This window comes from Anoplolepis gracilipes, chromosome 11, assembly GCF_047496725.1.
Source record: "Anoplolepis gracilipes chromosome 11, ASM4749672v1, whole genome shotgun sequence".
NCBI classification, from domain to species: domain Eukaryota; kingdom Metazoa; phylum Arthropoda; class Insecta; order Hymenoptera; family Formicidae; genus Anoplolepis; species Anoplolepis gracilipes.
Window position 1 is genome coordinate 7,722,497 of NC_132980.1, and position 27,976 is coordinate 7,750,472.

At 35.4% G+C, this 27,976-nt stretch overlaps 1 protein-coding gene and 1 long non-coding RNA gene across 5 annotated transcripts in view; one reads left to right on the forward strand and one right to left on the reverse strand.

Moving 5' to 3' along the window:
* The window catches only part of LOC140671410 (uncharacterized), a 296,391-nt gene that overhangs the window by 72,166 nt on the left and 196,249 nt on the right, over positions 1–27,976 (forward strand). The window lies entirely within an intron of this gene.
* LOC140671411 (uncharacterized) overlaps positions 1–27,976 on the reverse strand; it is a 349,127-nt gene that overhangs the window by 19,043 nt on the left and 302,108 nt on the right. The window contains exon 4 of one of the 3 annotated variants that reach the window (XR_012047723.1): positions 11,644–11,943. The exons of 1 other annotated variant lie outside the window; for it this stretch is intronic. This is a non-coding gene — a long non-coding RNA (uncharacterized lncRNA). Of the gene's footprint in view, positions 1–11,643; positions 11,944–21,053; positions 21,173–27,976 lie in introns of those variants that run through there. One more of the 3 variants, XR_012047721.1, reaches the window with a different exon arrangement.

Consider the following 27,976-nt stretch of genomic DNA (forward strand, 5'->3'; position numbering starts at 1 on the left):
CGACCAAATCGTCGTCGCGAATAGGAAAAAAAAGGGTAAAGTTGCAGGAGGGAAAAAGGCATTTTTGTGGCGCATCAGCCGGGGCGACGAGTAATCTGATCAGCCGGAACATTTGTATGGAATGTCGAGCAAGTGAGCGTCGCGTACGGCGCGTTCCACGACTCGGCTCGTTGGTTAAGGTGCACGCCAAGCAGCGATCCGCTTCATTAACGCTGCGATGATCCGAAGATAACGCGGAGTACAAGTCGGGGTGGAGTTGACCGAACATTGTCGACGAGAATCGCGTTTCTAGGATTTTGAGCAAAGAGGGAGAAGAATATTCATGAATTGTGTATAGACATTATTTCTTTAGATTTTACTCTTTATTTCAATCACGCGCTGATTTTTTTTTTTTTATTATATTGTAGAACATTTCTATATTTTATTAAAGCTAAGACTTGTAAAATTATTGTAGATTATCAGGATAAATTTGAAATTATTGTGAGACACAAAAAAATCTTGTTATCAATTAAATAATATTAATATTTGCTTTTTTCTGTTTGACATATTCTTGGTATCTCGTTTGACAGTTCATTTACTAAATCATTTATTCTTTGATTAGTCGATGATTATTATGCTTTGTAGCGAGGTGCTAAGTGAAAGTTTTAAACGCTCGAAAGTCCAATCTTGCATCAAGGACAACAAAACAAACACCTTGCGTTTTGCTTAAACAGAGAGTCGAACTCATCGTAATTTAAGTGCCCAGCCAACTTTAATCTGAGTATCGTAGAAGGCAGGCATGCTTACTGCAACGTAAGGCTCGTATTTGATCATCACAGACTGTTTGCTGTTATTTCAGAATGAGCCAAACATTTGCGTCAATAATTGCTGACAATTCTATTCGATTTCACACATCGCGCGAACAGTATTTTACGCGATTTTATATCTTGTGGTTTATACTGTCTTCAAAGATGGTAAATGTGCAACGAATATTTCTCATTAATAAGAAAATATAAATATTTTCTGCTTAATAATAAAATATTTAATAGTAGAATTAGATATTTTATTGATACATCTGTCTAATAATTTTATTTTTTAGAATAATTATTATAGGACATATTTTTAAAAGACGTTAATTGAGGTAATTATATTTCTAGATTGGTCAATTGAATTTCTTTTTTTTAAATTGCTCTTTAGAATTACAATCGCGAGAAATAAAATAGTTATAAAGATAAATATAATTTTAAAACGAGGGGTTGGTCACTAACAGTTATAATGTACAAAAATTACTCTTTAATACGGATTACCCTTAAATTATATACCTCGGATTACTTAAGATTTCCTAATAGTATCTCAAATTAAAAGTAAATTTTGAAAAAGAAATTTTTCTTTAAATTATTTTAACGTTAAAGATTTTTTAAATGTACCAAAAATAACCTTGGATTACTCAAAATTTTGCTGGGATTGCCGTTGAATTACCCAGCCCTTGTACAAAAATTACCTCAGTGACCAACTCCTCGTTTTAAAAAAATACAACGAACAAAACAAGTTTGAGAAATGAAATATTGATAAAGAATTGACGTAGATAATTTACATACGCGTACATCACATGATGGTAACATGTCTCATATGCGATCCATAAAAGTTGATCTTTCTCAATTACATATATTTAAAAAAACAATAGATTGCTATTTTCTTAAATATAATTATTCAGATATCTGACAACGAAAAAGAAAATGATTAATGTCTGGGACATCTTCGCATATTTCCTTTAGAAGTAACGAGTAATTATCGTAAGAAATGCCGCGTGGCATTTGAAGCAAATTTCAGAGCGACAAACGCGGATCTTTAAATGGTCCACACGAGGTGTGCCAAGTCGGAACCATATATCTTGCGCTTACGCGACATCGGAATCCCTTAGTTTTATCGAATTACCTAGACATTACGGCTAATGAGAGCAATCGCGCGCGAGTCCCGCTTTTGTCGTCGTTGCTGCCGCCACGTATTTACGTATAGGTATATAAAGATATACATACATATATATATATATATATATATATACATATATACGTTTGTGTATATAACAGCGTGTGCGCGACATGTCGAGCTTAAATCGTGCCGCCAGCATCTCGGCATCGTCGTCGTCGTCGTCGTCGTCGTCGTCACAAATTGCCCGGCACGCTTTTTCTCACCTGCGAACGAACGAACGGCCCCGAAGAATCGTGCTTCGATAGCTCCTAAATACGCCGCATGAATAAGAAGACGAAACCGATTACAGAAGCAGCCACGTGATCTTGTAATATCAAGTTCCTTTTTCAACGAGTCCCTCTCCTGTTCTTCCGCAGCGTTCAATTCTTTCGCAATCATCTGCCTTTCAGACATTTATCAAGATCGCGAATTAGAATTTTACTTAATTTCGATAACTGATATATTGCAGAATGATTGAGAAGCTATTGTATTTTTTTATGTGTATATCGTGACGTATAAATTCCAAATTTTATACACATAAGAAATATTTTCAAATTATTTTTTATTTAAATATTCAAATCACGCATATAGTAGAAAAACTTTATTTCCAATATATGTATAATTTTAAATTAATTTGAAATATATTTTTTTTAACATTCGATCGTCTAGCACCGACTCGCTTTAATAAATGATGTTATTCAAGGATATCTTGTCTGATACAAGTTTTCTAAAAACATTGTTAATCTTTTCTGTCAATCCTTCTATCCACAGATCTTTTTTATTAACCCAAAACAGTTTTTTTTTTCTTTTCTTTTCGAAAAAATAAACAAGTGGTGATTTCTTCCACCTGATTATTATTATTTCTTTCTAAAGATGGCAAGAGAAGGATTGAACAAAAGTTTGTGATAACTCTTGTTTGACTACTTGTCTGTATCCTGGATTCTTTTGTATCTGAGTGCATGTCATTCAACTCTCGCGTCGGCAACTTTGGTTCTTTTTACTACGATTGATTTATGGCTGTAATGGGAATAATTTATTTCTCCCTGCGTGGTATGGCACTTGGTAGCCACTATACGGCATATCCCTTTAGCATACTTGAACGTGTTTTATTCCTTCACAGTCGTGCGAAAGAAGGAGATCCAGGGCAGCGTTACAAATTGCAACGGAATCTCGCTTAATTCGTTGTCGACACTTTCTTGGGTGCATTTAACATGATATAAATGTTTTCGATAACAAATATTTATTAATCTTTAAATTTAAACTGCAATATACATTTATTCTTAAAAATGTATTAGATACTTTTATCATAATCATATTACACGATAAGTGTAGTTCAACGATAAGTATTAAATACTTTCCGTGAGAATTTTTCATATATAAAATGTTGTTGTGTAAGATAAAATATAAATTAAATATGGATAAATTAAATAAAGATAATATAAAATATATAAAAAGATTGGTAAAAATTATATAAAGAAAAATTAAATAAATTAAAAAGTTCCAATATCCATAAATATATTATAACACATAGCATAAACTTATGTGTATAATCATGATTATATATTAATGGTTATATATTAATACTTATCCTTCTTAATCTGCAATTTCTTAAAAAGTTGTGAAAGGAGTAATCATTACATTCGCGATTTCTCTTGCACTCATAAATTTATGAATCGGCCAATATCGTTGTCATTTATCAAATTATACATAATAGCGTACATAGAACATTAATTTAGTTAACTGCCTGTTTTCCATCGATAGACAATTACATTGTTCACGAATTAATAATATATAGTCTACAATATCCGGTGCATAACTAACAAGAAGCTTTTTATTACAGCCTTTTTTTCTTGTACGCGTATATCGTTTTCTATGTCTTATATTGTTCTGTATCCATTTGTCATTTATTGATAGAAAGTCCCATAAGGTTGGAAAGAAAAAGAAAGTTAAAAACACATTGATTCGATTGTTCGAGAATTTAATGTAAATATTATATACATCCATTTATTTTTTTATATTATAATGTCGATATTAATTTATTAGTACTTTTATATAAGTTATGCTCGGCTAAAGTATTATTTTTCTTGCGTGCACAATGTTCCTAAATTGCATTCGCTTTTGAACTGCGCAATATTGATGTTAACTTTTCGCGTAAATATTATATAAGATAGACTCGACTTCTCTCGAATCGTAAGAAATTGATTACAGCTAGAAAGGATACGTCGGACATTTGTTTATTTTCATCGCTTTATTCGAACCCCTTTTTATATCGCATATAATATGCGTACAATCGCATGCACTTTTCAGACATGTAAGAGATTGACGTTAATTGATCGCACACCTTACATAAATTATATACGTTCCGCGTTCAGAGCATAAACATTCATAAAAGCTTAAAATAAAAAAATTTAAACTTTTGCTGCACACATTTACAGAATATATTATCGAATCGTTATTTGTGTGTTGTTATAACTTTATTTGAATAATTACGAGCATATAATAGGAACGCCTACGAGTGTAAAATTTTTCAACCGCGCTTCAGAATCAATGTTAATTTATCGCGTGGCTTATGTAATGACAAGCACACTCGTGCGAATCGAACAAACGCAGCGCGGAATCGTAATTTGCGTATTGAGAAGGAAAGTGTACCCACTTTCCTTATCTCCAGTCAGACTTGCTTTTCTCTCTCTCTCCCTCTCTCTCCCTCTCTCTTTCTCTATTTATAGTCACATGTTACACGCGTATATTAAAACGTACGTAGTTCCCGACGCGAATACTCCCTGGCGCCGACAATTACGCAATCCATTGCATTTAACAGCATTAGCGGTCGCCTTAGATCTAATCGGAGCAGCTCGCTTCCATCGCAGTAATTACCGTGGTCGATGCTTAATATTTTACGTGGTAATGGTGACCGATGGTAACTCTAGTCCCATTCGACCCTCCAATCGACCGTTCCTTCTCAGAGAGGCATCTTGTTTTTTTCGTTGCTTTTTATTACGTACGTTGTACACTCGTCATTATGACGACGGCGACTATTACATCGCACTGGAAAGTCTCGTGACGATGTGACGTTTCTATAGTCTGAATAATTTCACGAGCAGCAAAACAGAAGGGTTGTTGAACATTGTATACACGCGAACTTGTAATAATCTGATTCGATAGTAAGGATAGTTGTTATCGATCAGAATTTTTTTTTCCTCGATTCTACAAAAGATAAATTTTGATCTTTTTTATTTACATATTTAATCATATACTCTTTTATTTCTTAGCGCATATATATTTCTTATAATTACATATTTATAATTAATAATAATATATCTATAATATTCTTGTAATATAAATAAATATTTCTTATAATTTAATAATAATTTATTTTCTATAAGTAACAATGTTATAAGAATCCAATCCATGAAACATGTGTTTTTATTCGTTTCATTGACAGTTAGAAACCACAAATTCTACGATTTTCTGCCTTTATTATCTCGAAACAGATAAAGAAAAGATTACAATATATAAGACTCTTCACGATGAGGATTCAAGCGTCACGGATCATTTCGAGAACAGGGGACTCTTGAAACGATCCGTGACGTCTAAATTTTTCTCAGCGAGTCTATTTCTCTTTCCTTGGGTCGGCCACGCGTGACAACATTTACCACCGCGACTAGACATCATTACTGGGCTTAGGTTCTTTTTTGTTACGACATTTATTTCCAAGCTGAGATACGTACTTTGACGACGTACTCATTTGTATGCTCGATCTATCATTCCACAGAAATTTATTAAAAATTTTAACTACATTTTTAATAATTCTGTATTTCTTGACAGATTGTAAATAATGTTCAGATCATTAAATTAAAGAAATTTTTTCGCAAGATTGTCATTTTTTGTTAGATTTTAGAAAAGTATTAATTATTTCTTTCTGAAAACAAAGAAATATCATATGTAATTAAATACAGTGACGCTCAACCGTTATTAATACAAATACATTCAGATGAAAAATTGACAGATACTCACAGAATTACATTTATTGCAACATAATATTTGTATTTGCATTGTGCGTAGTCTCTTCAATTATTCATATATATTATTAAAAATAAAGTCAGAAAACTCTCTCTCTTTTTCGATAGTTTCTCTTTATCTAGAATAAAAGATGCACCAACACACACACCCACACACACACAACACACATACATATACAAACACATATTCACGGAGCGACGGCGGGCCCATCGGACACGAGAGCTACGGGGCCGTAACTCCGGCCGCAGTTTCCGCGGTGGCACGTCGTCGTGCTCAACGAGCCTTTACGAAGCTTCCTCGGGAGACGCCGTAGTATTCTCGACGGCGGCGGTCATTGTCAACAAATGCAGCGGAGGCTTACCGTTGGCGGACAATCGTGTTTTTTTTTTTTTTTTTTTTTTCATCTCCTTCACCGGCGGTGTATAGGGGGCCACCCGTCGAGAATTTATGCTAACGCGTTAATAATGATAGGCTTTTTGTCGCGGTGAGTTTTACTCGCGCGCAGCTCATTGCTTACCGTTTGTTCGTTCGTTCGTTTATTCCCTGTCGCATCAAACCGGGCCGCGATTGTATGTAATTCCGGCCACTTTTATTGACCGCGATCTTCGCGACCAAATGACCGCCTTATCGTCGATTAATGGTACGTGTATCGCGCTTGCGGGCCACGCATTACGACGATAAACGAAACGTCTCGGCGCGGCCGTTAAGATGCCTCGCTTCTCGCCTGAGATGCCGTTAACGTCCTTTATTCCGCTGTTATCTCGCCGTTGAACCGATTTATTTACCCATATTTCCGTCTTGGTGCGACCGTAGATATTTGAGTCAGATGCGATTTACATTCTGTGCACTTTGGCCCAAGCGATACATCGCCGATGTAAATTCACTGTGTAACGAGTTTTTATAAAGCTCTTTACTGCTTGCTGATAAAATATAAAAAATTTGACGCGCATTATTTATTAACAGATTTTTCGATGAACTTCTATCACTATTTTATAAGATCTACTTAAATAAAAAATAAGTTCGCGCAAATTTTTTTCTGTAAGAGAGTCCGCTCCAAATTTTATACATCCTTTATCTCGATTCGATAAAAAATCTATATATTCATGTGTCATAAACGTGTGATGGATCACCTATACGCAAGTGCGTACATCGCTACAAAATCGATCATGACGACAACGACGGCGGCGAATAACACGGATGCGCATCCGCAAACTGGTCCCGAGTCGATGGTGCACAGTGTTACCGTTAACGAGTACTGACGTGGTCGGTGAAGTTGTCATGTCCTCGATGTCCTGCGTGCTCCTTTTCTCAGCGATAGTCTATCTGTCTCTCGCTTCTCTCGCTCTCTCTCTCTCTCTCTCTCTCTCTTTTTCTCTCTCTCTCTTTTTCAATATCTGCCTACGTTCGCGCGTTTAAACATGCATGCTCTCCCTTTCCGTATCTCGCTCTTCGTGCACCTTCCTCCGTTCGTTTCCCTTTGCAGGAAGGACGACCTTCCGCGCGCGGATGGGCATTGAATCGCCACCTGAAGCCCCGACCCCGCCTGCCGGAGTGCATTTATATTCGCGTACGTCGCGTCGGACAAGTAACGACGACTGTGTAACTCGTTGCAGCGAGCAAGCAGATCTGCATTCCTCATCCTCGCGTATCGGAAATCCCACGGTGCCTATAGAATGTACTGAAATAGAATCACGTAAGATTTAATGAAGCCTGTACTATTGAAAAATATCGAAACTTTAATAAAAGAAACGTACATATATTTTAAATTCAACTTTAGGACAGCATTATTAAAAACAAAGCTAGAAAATATTAATTCAAATTAAAAATATTGAAGAACCTTATTAAATTTCGCATTTGTATATTTTTTATAAAAATAAATATTTACGAGCGATAGAACGTTGTCACGTGTCTTAGAAAAATCTAGTTTACAAAAAATTAAAATAATAAGTAAATACATAAAATCGGTTCTCTTTAATTCTAAATGATAAAACAAAGGTAGGCTATAGAGAGCAAATTGCCTACCTTTGTTTTATTTAAAAAATTAAAATTTATTTTTTGATCGACGAAGGAAATAAATAATTCCGAAGATGTTTAAATGTATTGAAATTGAAGTATGAAATAAAATCACAATGAGCATATAAGAACTATTATCTTATAATTATTATGTAATATAGAACAGAAATTAAAATATAGGCAGAAAAGACAATGCTGATTTCGACAATAGCAATTAATTCACCTAACATCCGAGACATAGTTAGCTATGATTTCGTCTCGGTCGACAAAAGACGTTTTTATTTTGTGTCAGACCAACATATTAAGATGAGTATACATATGAACAAACTGTGACATGATAATTATAATAAACGTACTAAAATAGAAATTGCTTGAAACATATGTTTGCTATTCTGTTTAGTCGTAATCTCTAAATAAATAAAAGACGTTTACAAAGAGAAATGTATAAAATCATTGAAACATTCAAAACAGTTTGTGATTTACATTATATACGCTGTTTTACGTGAAAGTGTCACACTAATCCCTCTTTTCTTTAGCCACTACACTTTTTCCGTCTGCTCATTCGTCAAGCGGAAAGACGGTCGAAACATCGGACTTCGACCAAGCACAACGCGGTCGAGAAAGTACTTCGACCTTAATGCGAGAAGCGAGAGCGACTAGAAAAATCATTCCCGCAGTAGGTTTGGGCTGGTACCAAATTTTTTATGTTCGCGAACGTATTTCAGGGAATTTTTTTTTTCGTTAAGCAGGGAAATCTCCTTCGAACGATCAATTTTGATAAAAACTGTATAATTTACTTTTATATCTTTTATTACACACACGCGAGAAATGAATCCGGCAATTACCGGAATTAATGATTATTACAGAGTGTAGGGCGGGATCGGATGGCGTGTAAAAAAAAAAAAGCAGTTGTAGGGGAAGAGTAAGGTACAGTTAATATCATTATATTTTTTTAGGTATGAAAACATAATACACGCACTCTACTTTCATCGACCGTTCAAGCATCGCTTTTCAATTATCATACGTGCGATCGCGATGAGAGCATCAATCGACCGAAACATCCTGAACGCTCTCGCGTACGAGAACGATTAGTCGTGACACAACTCGTGAGAGATACTCGAGACTATAAGTCAAGCCGCGACAAGTTGCGGCAACAAGCTCCGGCCGGTACCGGAAGCGGCAGCGACCAGCAGTCGGTTGGCAGCGTGGAAGGTGCGTTTGTCCAGCACGCGAATCATGAACAGATAACAACGACAGTTGGCCATTGTGACGGTGCCGAGGCTAAGAGACGATTTTTGCAAAACGGACACGTAACAAATTCCGCGCGCGCATACATTAGTCCGCATTAATACCCTCGGCTTGGATTGATTAATGCCTGTATTATATTCACATACGTAGTTACGTAGTCGCTGTGTTCTTTGCTCTGATGATGCATATGTATATATCCAGTTTGTCTGAAGAAGTCGGTCAACGAAATTCGCTCTTGCGGTTAATCTATTAACAATCTTTAATAATTATCAACTCGTTTAATTGGCTTCTTAATGGTGGTATTTCTTAAACATTTGTAAGGTGTTTATTTATGGAAAAATATGCAACTGGAATTCTCAGAGATTTCTTCTGTATCTGAAGAAATCAGGGAATTTTCAACTGGGAGTTAAAGAATTTTTTTTAATTTCTCTTTGATAATGCTTATATGTAAGCAATCTGCTGATAAGCCAAGGTATGTGAATTGTGTTTAAAAATATTATAAATATGTTATCTATCTTTATGTATATTTAATGTCTTAAAATATTGAATATGCAGTAGTCTTTTTATTGATAAAGACGTGAAAAAGCTATTAAGTTTTTTTCAGTACATTTGCTTTGGCTTTGTATTTTCCCTTCGTTTGAGTGAAAGCATCAGAAAAAGCATAGAATAAAAAAATTATTTTAGAAAGTTAATAGAAATAATTTTTTTTAAATTCTCTTCACCTAAAATTTCCAACAAAATATCTACAAAATCAGAGAAGTTTCAGGGAACTTTTTTCACAAGATTTGAGTAGACATCCTGATTTGTTTTCATTTTACATAATATTAATGATTTAATATATCAGCGCACCGATTATCGTCGACCATTATAATAACATTAAAACATACACACAAGTTTACAGACTGATATAAATCTCACGAATGCACATCCGGATTCGTGGGACGCTCACCCTTTCGACAGATCGATTTAGAATCACCGACACTTTCTCGGCGCATATATATATATATATATATATATATATATATATATATATATATATATATATATACATACGTAATGCACGCTCATCGACCTTATAGCAACCGACCGTGCACCAACGTGTGCGGTTGTAATTGCGGCGAGTAACGCTGCAAATGCATACGTAATGCGCTACCGAGCTGTCGCAGAGTATCATTACCGCCGCGAATCGGATGATTTATGCCGCGCCGCGGGTACTCGCGCTCTCTGTATCATCTTCGCTACACGTTGGTTCGCTCGCATGTGACTTAATTGTTTCATCGGGGTGTTCGCACGACGTGACGATAAATTCTTTGGCAACAAAGTGATAGGCTCGGGTCAACCGCGTCGGAATTAACTAACTTTAGATTAGAGATGTGTCCGTTCATTTAAATTACATACTTACCAGCTATCTGAGAAAATATACTTCTTTTCTTTAATATATAAAATTAAAGGATTAATGTATTTATTTTTAATGATATGTTTATCGAGTGCGATGCGAGGAAAGTTAAAATCGAATCACGAGCGATAAAATCGAGAATGGAATAGCAATAACGGGCAATGTAATATCGAGCCGCTGCATGCGTCGTATTACCATTACAATGGTTTACAATGCGATATCGGTGAAGATCTCGAATGGGGTACGTATAGGTGGTCGACATACATCTCGGTATGCGAATCTCGGAAGCCGTGTTGCAATCATCTTTTTTGAAAATGTCGCTACTTGTTGATACCGATTACAATTAGGGTTGGCCGAAAAATTCCAGTGGGTGGAAAAAACCATGGTAAATTCCGGTTTTTACCGTCCCGGACTTTATCGAATGGAATAAACTGGCAAAAACTATAAAAATGTATATAAGTATATATATATATAACTTTTTACAAAAAGATATTTTTGTTTTAATTAATAAATTATACACTAATCACGCGGTTTAAAGATATGGTTTAAAAAAACGAAACCAATTAAATAATAAATTCTTTTAATTTTTTCTTAAATTAATATATATATATATATAATACATTTTTAAAATAAAATCTTTGAAAATATAACTAAATTTTATATTAATTTTATTGTTTGAGAAAACATAATAATGAAATAGTAAAATATTCTAATAGTAAAAAACTAATTGATTTGATAACTTTTATGGAAAAGGCCAGTTTTTGCCGGTTTTTTCCACTGGTATAAACTTTATCTAAAAAATGTAGAATTTTGCCAACCCTAATTACAATTGATCGCAAAGCATCGTTTTTGTTTAAAATTCTTGTTATTGCTATTTCATTGAATTAGAATATTTTATTTTAAAACGAAAATCTCCAATTCGTTAAAAAATCTGTCATTAAAGATACAGTTTGTACATTTATATATCCTTATCTCTGCTGATAATGATTGTTATATAATTGAATTTATTATGTTTCACATACATTGAGAGATTAAAGTGGCTGATATTCTCGACGGTTCGCTCGATGTCCCTTCTGTGGATTCTTTTATAACCACGGTGACCGCAGTCGCCTCCGCATACGTTGCGGGTTGTAGAGTGTTGTTGTGATGACACCTAGTGCGGCCACCTATCCCCATGCATTATGCATCTAATGTTAGTTACATGAGGTATACAGAGGCGCTAAACCCATCTTCTCAGAGCCCCGAGAGTTTATAAGGTCGGACGCCGACGTGTCTACCTGTCGTCTATGTAAGCCTAGGTCGTTCTTTCGCCTCCTCACCTGCGGATCGGTTTTAATGTTAAGATTAAGGGACTACCGATGACATAACGTGATATTTAGACGCTTTCGTTTCATCATATTATGAGGCTATCTTAAATTTCACTCATATCGTTGTTGATTTAAAGTTATTTTAGTACCTCAAGACTTGGCTTTCTATTACAATGAATGTTCGAAATATTAACGAGAGTCTTTTTCTTCACTAACTTTTTTATTCTGATATAGATAAATAGATTTGATCTTAACAGATAGATTTAAATTGATATTAAACTTTGTTAATAATTATTAATTATATGATAAAATCTTTATTTCATATATTAATCTTTTTTGTATATTTTTGCATGTTAAAATAATTATTATACATGTATCTAAAGAGTCATATTTCAATATAATTATGTATGCAATATTGCGAAGAAATAGATTCTTAAACGATTCAATGTTGTGAAATCTAGTTTTTATAGACATCTGCCTGTACAAAATTAGAGCGTATGTTTTTCGTTTAGCGGCTAGTCTTTGAAGTCAATCCGTGCCTTTCGCAATAGCTGATTCTATTCAGCTACGTATTGACGATGTTTTAATTGGTTTTCATTAGCGATAATTAACCGAGTTGACGCGGCTAGAGCAATCATTATAGCAAGTACATACATTAGTACGATACGGTACATCTAATTTACATAAATAGATATTTGCTTAGATTTTATGTGTCTAAAATACTTAGGGCTCTTACTATTTCAAAAAAACCAAAAAGTCTCTAGTTTTTCATGATTGTATATATGACGGAGAATTTATTTTCTCTATTATGCTCTTTTATATTTTACGAATTGAATTTTATATCCTTAGTTTTTCTCATCATAAATTAATGTATTATAAAACATATAATAAATGAAAAATCATACGTTAAAAAAATATTCATTATATCCAGATTTCTCCGGTAAATAAGAAACTTGACGTATAAAATTATGACAGATCTTTTACATTTCTTGGCGACTGTAAAACTATCTCAGCACTGCAAGGTATTTCGCAATGATTGCCTAACTCGACATAATATGCTCGCTCTACCACAAAAGTGAAAGAGTACTGAAGCCATCCGGGTGTGTCTTCGTGCAACAGGCAGAATGCGCAGTGCGTTGCAGTGGGTTTGGTTTTTGTCGAACTCGTACGAGTAGTTGTTCACGTATTGCGTGGAATTCCACATGCTAGCACAAGCGAAAAGGCGAGTAATTCTCGCCAAGTGTTGAATTGCTTTGTAGAATTGCGTTATTCACAATGACCTGTCGATAATTATTCGTCAACGAAATAAACTTGTCCGTATATACATATTTTTATAGCGTGAAAGTTTCTTGGTCTATATATAATCTTTCTAATTACATATCTTTTTATCAACATTTTTACTCTAGTTTATATTCGTATTTATATGTTTGAATTTTGGAATTTATATCATTGAATTATTTTCATACAGAAACTTTATTATTATTACATTGGGAGGATAACGTGTGGCAGAAGAATTATAGCATGTTAAACTTAATAGCTGCGGCAATCTTTTTAACTGATATTCTCGCTCTTAATCACCGTTAAGGGAATCTGCGAATTCCTTATTTGAGAAAGCGCAAATTGATTAGATTTGACCCAAAAGTCCACGTGGCGAAACCGAACGTCGCTGCAGTTACATTGCGTGCCATACACGTCCGTTTGGCGATCTATGGAAAAGAGAGAGGAGAACCATTTACATATTAATCTGTATAATTAGCTGCCACTAACTGATCGCGCGTGTTTAATTAGCATTCTATGAGCGCGAGCTTATACGATAAAGTGTAATAATAACACCTGCCGGGAACTCGTAGGTGTATCGTACTTTCGAATTATCTCTTTAGAGTCCTCTATTATTTCTTCACATAATGGCTGCGTATTTATATAGAAATATTTAAAAAATAAAATAAAAAATCAATATTAGCTAAAGATGAAACTGAAGAACTAGACTTCTGATTTTTTAAAATCTTTTTTATTAATTAATATTAATTAATATTTATACAGGAACGATTTTATATAAATGTCGAACACAGACTTTCGAGAGTAGCTTACATAGTATTTATCGATCGCTTTCTAACGCTGCCACGTTAGAATTGAAAGCACATTGCTTCTTTTGTTGTACCAGACTTACTTTGCTTTCACCGCTATTGTGTTTCGAATATTAGCCAAACTGTTGTGTGTGGCCGACTCGTATAAAGTGACGCCGTTCTCGTCGTTGCATAAAGGTACCGTTGATGTTGTACCGCGGAGAGATGCTGTGGATCCTGTCTACACTCTCCGGCAGAACGACGGCAACGCGAGCCAGAAATATCATTACGAGCTGGTTACGCAAATGGCGCGAGAGCTTGCCGCGAGAGAGAACACACAAGGCAAGTAGAAAATATATTTATACGATACGGTAAAGCGCACGAGAGAGAATGGACTAATAAAGACTGAACAGAGGCGGCTTTAATAAAACTCGACGCGGTATTATCGATGATATTTCTACGACGCATCGTATCATTATCGCCGAAGTATCACGGTGCTACTGCGTTGCATGTAAATAAGGTACGATTATATGGTGACTTTCATGAGACGCATTCTTTTATTCAATATACGAGCCATAATTTTACAATATGTTAAAAATTCTTTTATAGTTGGCGATTCATATATTAAATAAAATATACAATATTTCTAAGATACATCCAATTTATTTAAGTTAATAATCCTAAATTAATTTTCTAATATGCTTAAAATTTTACGAATGTTTTGAAAAAGTTAATTTCTTTTTAACAAACGTTCAAACAAAATTGTAATTGTATATTTTATAATTTGTATAAAATTATATAAAAAAATGTAATTATATATAAATTCAATGTTCTATTTTTTTCTAATTTATATAAAAATATATTATTATATCACAGAATATTAAAATAAACAAGAGAATAATATATTATTTTTCTCGATGCTTTAAAAAAAAATTTAATAAACAAGAGATATTAATTTTTTTTAATGTCACCAACGGTCTTAAATTATAAGTTTAACAAATCTTTGACTATATTTTGATCAGTTCGCAAAATCGACATTGCATTGACGAAGATTTTAGATTATGTAACATAGCATAATCGAGGGAATATATACATACACATGCGCATCTGTATCGCTGTACCACACTACAGACACGCACGATCGGTACAAAAATACAGAAAAAATTGTAAAGGTCGCGTCCACGCCTCCTCGATTCTCCTCGCTCGTTTCTTCAGCGCGAGTCGGCGCCAACCTCTGCGAAGATCATAAGTAACCAACCTGTCGGTGTGCTTGTCATTGTTTATGAAACTTGCCACGCGGTAGAGTCGGACTCCACCGATGGACGCCGGCCAGTGCATGGCGACAATGCATCGGGTGGCAACTTCGTGAATATTTATCACTCATATGACAGGACGCTATCGGTTTGCGGTTAAAAGCCTCCGGCAAAACAGCGAAAGTATATTTTTCAACTGGAATTTTTACGTTACGATGGATCGTTGTGCATTTTGAAATAGTGCACTCAAATCCTCCAAAGAGAGAGAGAGAGAGAGAGAGAGAGATAAAGAACGAGAAGAAAAAGAGTATGCATTTTATATGATATAAAATATTCGGTTCGTTTAAGCATTACATTTGAAAGTTGTTCTAAAAAAAAATAAAAAGAGAGAATATAAAACTTTGATTGATTTTTGATAAAAGAATTTTATTTTATAAAAGAAATTTCTATTTTTTAAAATATCTAATAAACAAGTATATTAATACAAAGTACACAGAGATATTATTCTTCGCATATATATATAGGTTTTGCTTTCACTTTCCTTTTATGTATAACATTAATTCAATCAATAATCAACTAATCATTTGTCTTTGTAATCTAATACTAATAAATTGGAATTCAATAGAAACAAATCTGATGAACTATTTAAAATTTTATCAAGCGTATTAGGAGAGAACGTGATAAGAATGAATGAATGAATGAATTCAGCGATAATGTGTTGCATTAAGTTACGCATCATTAATAACATCTCATTGTCAGTATATTATAAAAAGATAAAAGTCATCGTTCGAAATAATTCTAAATAATGATCATAATTATTTTTATACGATAAATATATTTGAAGATGTCTAGTCTACTTATCTAAATCTGTTAAATGTTGTAAATTTTGTTTCGCAATATTTTGAAAATAATCTCGTCGAATATGATCGCACACTCGTTGTGTTCCACGCGTTTCTGAATTTTCCCCGCAAATTTCTCGCATTTCTCGCGTACCGCGAATGTAGCCTCGTGAGAAATTCCTTAACGTGCCTAAAAATACCCGGCACGTCTGTCGCCCACATCACCCTACCCGGCATACGATTAAACCGCGTCGCAACTGCATTCTTTGTCGCGCGTTATTGTGCATCACAGCCGTGCCAGGCGCGCGCATTAAACGGGAACGTGTATTTAAAAGCGCACGAAATGACACGGCTATCATTGTACGTAATTATATGCGAAAACGTCAGCAAACGTTGAACGACCGGCGGATTCCAGCGATTCTGATTTCTTCGCATACCACACGGTGTTGGTTATTTATATTTCGAGGTGTGGCCGGACGATCGATAATTAATGTCCCTGCTTTCGCGGTGCGATTATTTATAATAGCGACGAAAAAGGCAATTAATCTTATGTAACGCGCGATAGACATGTCAGTAAAGATTTTGTATAAGACGCGTTAGAACCAACATCGGTAGATCGATCCAAACAATATCGCTATAATAAGTTTGCTTATCACAATCGTGTCTTACTGTCATGCATATCAGCACAATCGATAATATATAACTTTAATTTCTAATCTTTTATTTATTAAGTACGTGTCTGAAAATGCAGCTGTTAATAGTAAAAGTACATTCTCTAATGAATACGAAACTGGTTTTTCCTCAGTGAAAATTTCAGAGAAAACGTTATTACGAGATTAATATTGAAGATTACATTGAACGATGATTGTTTGACAAATTTACTCGTAGAATAGATATTTTATAATATATTGCGATTGTAGAAATACGCTATCGCCCGCCTATACTTTTATCCATCAGTTCATTGATAATCTTAATGCGACGCATTATCTATGATGAGAGAAATGCCGTTCACGTAATCGAACGCGAAGATAATGACGTGGAAAATTCGAGATAAATGACTACGAGCTACGGCCTCTTGTCTACATTATAGGTCCGTGCGTCGTAGAAGATTGAAGATTGGCGATCACGCGACGCTCGGAGTGGAAATTTACATGACGCGGAAATTTGCATGAGGCGTAAACATTGTCAAGTCATTTTTGCAATTTTGTGAATAATCGCGAAGATACGGTTGAAGTAAAGGTACAGAGAAAAAACAAATACAATAAAAATGTACTACAATAAGTATATAAAACTTTATTCCACATAAAATTACTATTTTTTTTAAGTAATAAATTCTGATATTTGTTAAAAATTATTTTTTCATAAAATTGATTAAATGATTGAAAAACGATATTGTGTAAACATGATACATGATACAAAGTCTGAAGATATCAACGAAAGTTAATCGAGATTGTGGGAACGCAAGTCGAGACGCGATTTTAAACCGTCCATATGATTTTTTTCTCACGTATCATTATGCAAGAGTCATAAAGTCATAAGGAAGACAGCGTTAGCTCGCACCGATTTCATATCGGTTGTCGTATTTCAGTCAGCTTTAAAACAGTCGTAAAAACAGCGTCGCATTGCACGCTTATGCGCTGCGCGATGCGTGCTCTTTCATAATTAACATACCCGTTTGTCATCTTTCGGCCATCGCGCGACCCCAACGAATGCACGTCATCAGTCTCCCCGATTGTATCAATTTGTCATGCGCCGGCAAGAATAATTAGAGTTCCCTTTGATACTTTCCCCCACGCTTGATCTAATGATCCGTATTAATGGCGCGCGCACGCGTACGACGATTTTTCATGACGCAAATTTGTTCATCAAGATCATAGAGATCGCATCTTTGTACATCTATGTAATTCCTTCAAGATATTTTCAATTGTCAATACAAATGGTATTCTTTCGTTACTACTATATTTTGCAAAAATATATTTGACAAAATTCGCGGAGCAAATACTTTTTAACCAAATGTACAGCCTGTAAGAATTTTTCACTAATGTCAATTCGAACGTATGCGAGATTTATAATAGACATGAATAGATCTTTATCCCTGATCTTCCGATCGTCATCCACTCTGAGAAGATTTAACGCCACCGCGGAAAACAAGTCGTTTATGCAATAATCCTATATCTTGTGTGCGCACTGCATCTCGATGAACGCGTCCCGCTTTGGCATGCGAGTAATTAAATTGATTGAATGCTTGCGGTTCTTGTTTCTCTCTCTCTCTCTCTCTCTCTCTCTCTCTCTCTCTTTCTCTCTCTCTCACTCTTGCTTTCCTGTTTTCATTCGTCGCGAAATCAGGGAGAACTTTGCGCACACGTCGAGTAAGCGGGCCTGGGACACAAAAGGCCGCTCGGTTGGTGTAACGCCGATGTTGATGAGTCCCCTTCGTTATCCTGCGACCCGTAAATCTCTGGAACCAACTGCGTCCAATCGCGCAGTTTTCCGCCTCTTTAGACTGCCGCCGTTCTATTTCTCTGCCCTCGGCCTCGCTCTGATCTGCCTCTTCTCGTGCGCTTTCAACCGTCTGCCGGATGGACGCGCGCGGCTAGACTAGTTCACAATAGAAAATATCGTTTTATTGCTCGATCTTGGAATTGCGCTCCTCTCTCACCGCACGCTCGTAAAGTCAGGGAAAGACGATTGCGCTTGCTCGTAACAGAGAGAAGTGATTACAAGTCGAGTTTAACGTATTGGAAACGTAAATGCGGAATAAACGAGTGACTGCCATAGCGACGAAGAACTTTGTTTCCTTAAGAACTCTCATTGCATTTGTTTATAGAAATAAATGAGCAAATTATTGTGAAATGTTACAACTTTCGACCAATTACTTTTTATTCGCAAACTTTAATAAACAATCAGAGCTTATAAAAAACAGGGTGTGTACTCCCGGGAAAAACCTGGAAAACCTGGTATTCTCAGGGAATTTTATTATACCTTGAAAAATCATGGAATTCTCATGGAATTTCGTTAGGATTCAGGGAATTTAAAAAAATGTCAAAGAAGTACTTATTTTTAAAATTTTTTATAAAAATTTAAAATATTTTCAAATATAAAAAAAGTCATGTAGACGTGAGAAGTTTGCGTTTCGAGTCGATATGTATCGCCTTAATAATATAATATATATGGAACTAAATTATAATTATAATTATAATTATAATTATAATTTTTTATAGTTTTATTTATTAGTGGAATTAATTTTTTTTTGTCACGATGATCGCATAGCATATTTCACGCAATTCCATTTGGGTGTATGAAGCTGGATTTCATTTTGTGAAAACTCTTATGAATTAATTATTAATATTAAATTTAATAGTTCTAGGTAGATTAAATAAATAGTTTTACCTAGTAAGTTTAAAATCTGCTTAAAATATATACTTATATTTTGTTTATGTCAAAAAATGATACGCTAAAATAAATAAGCTTATTTTAAAATTGCATCTAAAAATATTTTAATTTTACTTGGAATTTTGAACAAAAATACCTGGAAGATCCTGGAATTCTCAGGGAATTTTTTTACAAAATTTGAGTATACACCTTGAAAAAATATAGAAATTTTAATTGCGTCAATATTATGTCAACTCTGGTGATGACTCGCTATTTATTTATAAATTAAATCACAAAGTAACAGGAAGACGTACATTTATTCTTTGTAAAAACACTCTTTTTCTTACTCGTTTTCACTGGAACGGAAATTGATAATCTTCTGAAGATTCGAGAGATAAATATTGTTTAAATCATTGGAAAACGAGACAAGAGAAATCCCTTTTCTTTTCTAGGAAAATAAAATCTCGAGTCGGTATTTTCAAACGATGCTTGCGAGATAATTAAAACTTCCCTTTGCGAGGGAAACGTACAGTAGTTTTCGATAATTTTACACTGGAAACGCGGAAACTATCTTTAAGTAACCTTTGCTCTCTCTTTTTCTTTTTTCTCTCCTTTTGTCTCTCCGTGAACTTCCCCCGGAAGCACGAGAGGACGGGGCCATGGTAATTAACCCTTTCCGGACGAGTCACGAGTCGTAACGCACAACATTCGCCGTGACGCCTGCAATTATGCTGCAGCCATGCTGCATACGTTAAAATACATATTATCAGTCTGATTTATTGAACGATGAAACGAAATTCTAATATATGAATATTGACGCGCGCAAGGCATGCGTGCATTCACATCAATGTGTATAAGACGTATGTTGCGTATAATGTACGGACGTATATCATTCCGTCGAGGGGAATTAATGCCCGCGAAACCTGTTATCGATCAAAGTATTTAAAGAATGAATTATGCTTCTAAAAATATGAAATCTTTTAATAATATTTTACGATTAGATCAGTTTCTTCACAAGAATCTGAAGAGATACCGACTTAAAGATTGAAGTAAAATTTTCGATTTATATATTTTACATCTTTTATTAATTATTTGTCAAATCGAAATGAGAATTTTACATTCGTAAAATCACACGCAGCATTAAAGCAAGATATAAATACAAAGTAGATCTCAATTCCAAGGTTCTCATATAATTTTTTTTATTTTTAGAATTGTAATAGAAGAAGCGCGAATCAACATCATTTTTTAACAAAGCAATGTCTCAAGCATTTTATTAAAATCATCAATCGACAACGGGAAGACGCGAGAGACGAGAAAAAAAAAGAAGCGGACTCCATTCGGCCGACACGGCGGAAACGCGTGAGCGCGCACGCACGACGGCGTTGTCGCAATATATTTTGCCGCGAGACCTGTCGGTCGGGGCGACGGTTAAGGCCAAGGTAATTGCATTGTACGCGCTTGTCCTTTCAAATGCCAATCACCGGCGACAAAACGTTCGTCGTGCCGTCGCGCCGCGGCGAATCGCGCTCGTGGCCGGACGGCGCCGGTCGTCGTCGTCGCTTTTAAAAGGCCGCGCCGCGGCGCGGCTCTCCGTCTCGCCGGCCGTGTGCGATTCCTCGCGTTTACTTCCCCGACGTCCGTCGTCATTCGATCTCGGGCGCGGTCGTTGTAGAACAATAGCGCTTTTATATATCCCGGCGTCGAAGACTCATCTCTGGGAACAAGGACGTAGAGAATTTTTATTGCTTTCGTTAAATATTAATTGCAATGAAAGTTAGGGCAATTGTCTCCATGTCTGTACCTATTAATGTGCCTTTGTGGCCATAAAAAAAGTTAGCACAAATGAATGTAGAAAAAATATTTTTGTAATTAAGTTAAACTATTAATGTGATGCAAGAGAAAATATTCTACCCTATTTATGCTAATTTTTTTTTAATGGCTTATTTAAATACAAAGGTATATTAAAATCGGCAAAAAAATCAAGATGAATTAAGAATGCATTGCTGTTAAAAAAAAAAGTTTCTGCTGAAATTTTTTACAAAGATTTTGCATTTTATAGTAACAGAATGAAAATATTGAGGTAACAAAGGTCGCGTAATAGAAGCATCGATAAAATTTCCAATGCGTTTTCTCCCTTTGCGAGACTGTTCATCCGAGTAATAGAGTTTTCTTTGATGTATAATCTTGTCGTCCTCGCAATCGATATAGCTTGAATACGATAGAAGGAGAAGGAGTGAGAGAAAGAGAGACAGAGAGGGGCAGCACATGGCGACCATAAGAAGTGCACGTGGGCGGTGAGTAAATCGCACGCACGTTATTTAAGTACTTAGATCGGCACTGTTATTGTCCAAGGTGCTAATAGATCTAATAGATAGGACGGCTTCTACTTCCTGACGTTAATAAATCATTCAGAGACTTCCACCTGGCTGTCTGCAGCATTTTCCGAGATGAGATGAGATTCCGACGCATTCGATGCAATTTACGAAGATGTTATATAAGGTATCATCGACACTGTTTCATTCAGTAGATAATTTTTTAAATTATTTTATTATAATGCGTGTGTGTACTTTCTGTAAGAAATTAACTGCATCCATAATTATTGATTAAATTTTTATTTTATTTTCACATTTGTACTCTTTTTATTTTGAATATAAATATAACAATCTGATTTTTATTAGTTTATAAGATTTGAAAAACTTGTTTTTTCCAGAATAAATTTATTGAGAGATCATTTTTCTTTTGCAAAAATGTTTGAACGAGTTTGGTACTTTCACCGTTGGCCGAAGTGCTACTGGGCCCCATTTCCGTGTGAAATAAATAATTCATTTTTCAAAGAGAAAAGTGCGGGGCATCGCTAGCGATGAATAGTTTTAGGTTCGTTTAACTTCCTCCTTTCGACGCGCGGAGAAAGTCATTGTTGTTTGTAGATTCGATGAAGTCGAAGTAAACGTCTTGTAGTTTGCAAATAGTATACCGTAATGCCTTTATCAGACTGAAAAACATAGTTTTACCGAAAAATTGGTTGTGTGCATCACTTTATGTGGCTAAATAACGGCGAAAACTTGGCCATAATTACGCTGAGCGAAAATTAAGTTCAACATCATAAAAGGTCTAAATACAGGCGATAGACTTGGGAATTTTCCAGTCAACATATTACGAACTTTAACTTTTGTCTTAAATTTTAAATATATAATATAAGCCTTCATCTGAGATAATTTCGAGACATTAATAATCAGTTTCAATTTTACCTTGAATTATTATTCTTGAGAATAATTTAAGCTAAAGCTTGTTTTTATGTCAACTTCTCAACATTTCAAATACTGTCAAATTCATGTATGTAATTTAATATTAAAGTAAAAAATTTCTGTTATACTTATGATTTTTATTAAAGCATTGGAAAATTAAAATTCCCAACTAATACGCTTTCCGTTACGAGAGGTACGTATAAGTTTGTCATAAATCTGGCGTTATACGCGTCGGGTTCATTCCAGACCTGGGGGTTAACATTTATTATACAATGCATCGCAAACGTCGTTATCACCGTAATTATCGCGCTCGCTCGCGATCTCGGCGATATACCGTTCGACTGTTTGCCACAATCGCGAGAGTGCGCGCCCATTAACGCTTACAACGGCCGGCTATTTAAATTCTACGCAGGGTGGAGCGCGCAAATGCGCTTTATTTCCTCGGCATAGTCATCCGCGCAACTCTCAAGTCGTTAAAATAAACGTAACGAGTATTTCGGCCTTTACTATCCGGTTAAGCGTGTGCGCGGGTATTTCACACTACCAATAAAAAGGAAGGAAGAGGTCTGTTGATCTGATATATCATAACGCTTAAATGTCGATGGAATTTTCATCGAAATTATCCTCCTAGTGTCACAATCTACCTATGCTTTCGTAGTATTACTCGCCATACACATGTTTATTCCGGGTATTATAATACCGCTCGTGAAATCACGTCCGAACGATCTCGTTGCCTCGATTGCCTCCCTCGTAATTATTCGGCTTCTCGACGAGAGAAAATATCTCGCGATTGTAAAAGATTTTATCCCCGCGTGTACGTTTTCTCTGCCGCCTTCGCAATGTGATTCCACCCTTATAAATTGGAGAAAATTATCCGCCAGATGGGGAAAATGCCGACGGGTGATTTTACGATCGGTTGGATGCGTATGATTAATATTAAAATTTTAAGCGCGCTATTTTAGACATCCTATAAATTTGGAGACGCGGTTGTCTGCGATTGGTAGTGCACAAGAGAAATGTATACGTAATAGAAAAATCTTCAGGAAAAATTTTACGGAAAACAAAATTCAATTGTTCGATTATTTTCTTAAATATTTGACATTTAATATATTTTTAGATATTTAAATCTGGATTAACGTAAAATAAATTTTGCTGATAAAATCTTTTATCTCGTTTTATAAGAGCTTTTCTCTCGGTCGTTGTGAGCCGGCTTATCGGATAATCGAGTTTCTTCGCGTCTTATCACAACTCGTTAATTTGATCGTGCCGGGGAAATATCCGGCATTTTATCGACCGTTTCCGGAGAAACCAAAGAAAAGAGAAAGCAACATTAACTTCGGCAAAGTACTTTACTGTGAAGGCAATGCGGCAAGATTGACCTGCTATCCTTTCTTATTTAACACGCGATTGATCGATCAGAATCATGATCCGTTCGGACATTATTTTGAGCACGTTCCGTCAGTGCGATCGGGCAATTCTTGCCCATCGATACTGACATGTGTACACATCGAGTCTGACATTATACGCCAAGTTCTACTCACATATTACATGTATGCTCGAAGTCAAGATATTGCACGATGATACAATATTGATGATGATACACTCAATCTTTTTAATTTATAATATTTATATTACATTGTGATATTATTATAAAATAACATTATTAAAAATATTTTAAATTTTCAAGAAATTTAAATTAAATATTTTGGTTCCTTTTGATTAACAAAAGATTAATTTTAAATTTGCCAGAAATCTTGTAAGATATTTTTTGTGCAATTTGAAAAATATGCATATTTCTTATGTATATTTTATGAAATATCTATTTTAATATAACATTAGATATATATTATTTTATGTTACTATAAAAGAATATATTTTTGGAGTTATACAATGTTTTGATAGACATATATTTCTGGTTAGGGCGAGCACGTTGATTTTAATTAAGAAAATAGAAAAAAATGATGCATCATTTAAAATTTACATTTTCATTCCGCAGAAAATCTTGGTACACGCGAATTATTCTACAATTCCGCGAACACGTGCCATTACTCTCTGATTTGCGCAACCGCCTTCTCTCGTGTGCCTAATTCTGCATACGTAACAGTTGTGCACATTTTAGCTCGCACGTGCAGTCATTTTCGACGCGAGTCTAGTTTCGCGCGTATCTCTTTTTCTCGCTGATGAGCTTTCGCAGTTAGACGATCCGGCGTGAAACTTTCACCGTGGCATTGGTATAAGAACAGGGAGGTATTCGACAGATTTATGCGCTCGTCTTTTATAATGCAGCGATCCTCGTTTCCGCGCTATCGCGTTCGCGAAAGAGCCGAGTGTTCTCATCTCGACCGCGTTTTTTTTTTTTTTCTCTGTCATTAAACAGAAGCGCATTCGATTCGTATTCGGTATAACGAGAAAGGCATAATCATTCGGCAAGGCTCCAATTAGTGCCGCAGTTATTCTGACCGACGGTCAGTGCGGCGTTTATTCTGATATAATAAGAACGGACTATCTCTCAATTTCCGAGCGCATCCGTGACCCGAGTACCGAATCATACGAAGTGTCCGTTTGTGCCAAATGAAAATGTCGCCATTCTCTTTCGACTCTCTCATCGTGAAAATTAACGAGCCCATCGGCGCTCGTTGTTTGATTCTTGCCCGGAATATAAATAACAGACGAGAAAAGAAACTGTTCAAAGTGAGACCGCAGCTGCTCATTAGTAACTCTAATTAGTTGTACTTTGATACGATTGACCAAAATTTGTTTAAATTATGTTGAAAATTGTATTGCTTATCCTTTAAGTTGATGTTCTTTTTTTCGATATATTAAAATTTGAATAAATACATTTCAGCATTTAACCTTTAGAGGACGGGCATATTTTTTCGTAAAGTTTTGTAATTTTATATCTTTATTATAGTGTTGTACTATGAAAAATAAGCGGCCCCTTATAGAGCCAATATATTGGCTTCCCGTCCGGTACGGTAACAAAAATAGAAAAATTCCACAGAATCATTATAAAATTATAATTATCAAAGAGTTCATCTTTTATCTTAATTTCGAATGAGAAAAAAATAGCCAAAAAATATATATGAGTATATCATCAACAAATGTAATCTGTAAAAACTTAAGTTTTTAAATAAAATTTGAATTACCAAAAAGACCCTTATGTAAAATATTTAAAGGGAAAATAGTTCAAAGCCAAAATATTGCCTTCCCGTCCTCTAAAGGTTAATCACATTATTGAGAGATGTTTCAAATCAACCACAATTTTGACAAAATCTAAAAATTTTAGACGACATATTACAAGCGCTTGAAAGGCTTCGCATGAAAAAAAAATACTAATCTTGTAGGTACAGGTAATATACAGAAATATTGAACTACGCATACATTTCTTTGAGAAAATGTATTACTGAAAAGTTGATTAAATAAATTCTCAAGATAAAATAGTTCGTAGATACATCAAATCAAATATAAACATTACATGTTTACATCACGCTTGGTGCGCGCGCGATGTTATTGAACACCGAAGTGGGGATTGCATACATACCACTGCGTGACAAGGTTCGAAGTCTTATTCAGTTAATCGTCAACCTTTGGCTGGAGAAGATGTGAATCACAGTCAAAATTAGTATTATCACAGAGAGCAACGTATACTACAGGGGACATAAATATCACGAGAGATGTACTGTAAGTACTTCACAGCGCGAACGTTTGTGCGTGACAGTTCATATTGCTTTTATTTGAAGAACTATTTATGTATCTTTCGCATCTCGGTGATTCTCCGAAATCTTGTATTTATCGCATGACGTTGCTGCTTATTGCATTTGGATCCCTGACGGAAAAGTTGGCGCGACGAGAAGCACGAGAAGAAGGAGCGCGGTGCGAATACACGAGTCGCGGTTATTTTAACGAATATAATTATCCGACCGATTATAACGATACGAAACGATCGGCCGCATCCGCACAGTCGGGGGCAGCTCTGGCGATTCCTCGGCCCCCGCCCAGCATGATCGTATCACGAGCCTACTATTAGTTCGATGATATATGTCATCATTATATGTGCCTTATTGCGTTAACCACATTCTCGTGATTTATATGGTAGGCCCTGGCTCACTTCCGTCCCTCTCTCGTTTAATTTTTTTCTTCATTCGCGAATCGCCAGCCGTTTGATATAATGCGCCATTGCGATATCTCATAATATTTTTGAGCGGCATTTTAAAACGGCAAACACGTAATTTTTTCATGATCGGGCTCGTTTTAATTCTTACCATTTCTGGTCGATGGACGAGCCATATGGTGATAAATTAATAACAGAATATTGTTTATGTACGCATCATTATTTTTGTCATTAAAGACTTTATTCGATTTTAATTGAAAAAATATATTTAATAAAATATCTTATGCGATGATTCCAGATTCGCGTTAACTGACTGTTTTTGCTTTGTCGATACGTGAAATGTTTTCGAGATGAAAATTAGGAAACAGGATTCCGGTGGTTAGTCAGGCGATATAGAACGTGCAGGAGGCTGCATGTAGATAACGGTAGCATTAGTTTCTAGTAACATCGAGGATATTGGTATAATATGTAGATCGAAAGCATGTACGTGGGTCGCCAGTAATGCTCTCATAAATCACCAAGGCTCTATTGTTTCTCTTTATTGAATGACTCGGCGCACAGTAGCCCCCTTCACTCACATTCCACATTTCTGTTTTGATATTGCCCGGCGGTAACCGACGATATAAATCTTTCGTCGTTGCCCGAACCGCCCCGCTGGGAAACTTCTTGTATCGATACTTATAAATCGCGGCCGCCGACACGTATCGCCGTTTGGAAGCAGGTGCGACTCGCGCCTGGTGTTTAGGTGGCTCTCGCGCATACATTTTCCGTTTCGCATAATTTACACGCTAGGATTTAATTCTTGTACGCCGTCTCTTTTATGTTCACTTTTTTTCCTTCCTCGTCGTGTTCTTTCGCTTTAACGACTCGTATTTTGGCTGCGATTTTATGCCTTTTTTATGCAAGGCAATACTCCATAGACCATTAACGTTCTTCTTTTTAATTTGTACTTGTACAAATTTTAAGCACTAGTTTAATTAATTTGGAATCAAGTTTTTACGATTAAATATAATTAAATTTTTTCTTTTATTATATAGGAAAAATATCAAAGTATAAAAAATGTTCAATTCATTATTTTGCACTTTTTCCACATTTATTTACTAGAGGAGATATTGTTCTTTTTTCAAGAAACACCATATATAATGAGTATCATACCTACACT